Consider the following 662-nt stretch of genomic DNA (forward strand, 5'->3'; position numbering starts at 1 on the left):
GATGCCATGCCGGAACTTACCAATGGCAAACCTAAAAATAAAATAAATATCTTACTAAGTTTGGCTGTTGATTTAATTATATTTTATTTTTTCAGCTTGAACTAGACGTAAAATGCTTATTAAAAATATAATATTAGTATTACATATGGCAAATTCTGGTATTTAAAAATCACTGAATATAAAAAAGGTGGGTCGCAGCGATAACAGCGGGTGAATCATTCAGTTTTATTGATTTGTAAGCGTAATAGTGTATCTCGTGCTATCTTCAGCAACCACGAAACTTATATTTCTTCCTCTACATGTACTGAACAAATTGAAAACTGTGTCGGTGTAATATAAGCGCCGAAGCTTGATATCTCAAACTTCGATAATTATATGTGCAAACTAAAGACTCGTTAGTTTGCACTATTAAAATATAATCATACACACATAAATAAACTAAGATTATTATTTTAAATTGTTTAAAATAAACACCTGTCTTCTGACAAAAAAATTATTCAATTAATTAATACTCTTGGCAAACAAAATTTTAAGTGTTTAACCACTTGATTACCAGGCAATTTTTAGTATGAACATAGAGAAAAGAATAAATCAGTTCAGTTTCCGAGAATAATAAAAAGATCAACAATTTAATTAGAAATCTGTATGTTCGTTAACAATCG

This window comes from Diabrotica undecimpunctata, chromosome 10, assembly GCF_040954645.1.
Source record: "Diabrotica undecimpunctata isolate CICGRU chromosome 10, icDiaUnde3, whole genome shotgun sequence".
Taxonomy (NCBI): Eukaryota; Metazoa; Arthropoda; class Insecta; order Coleoptera; family Chrysomelidae; genus Diabrotica; species Diabrotica undecimpunctata.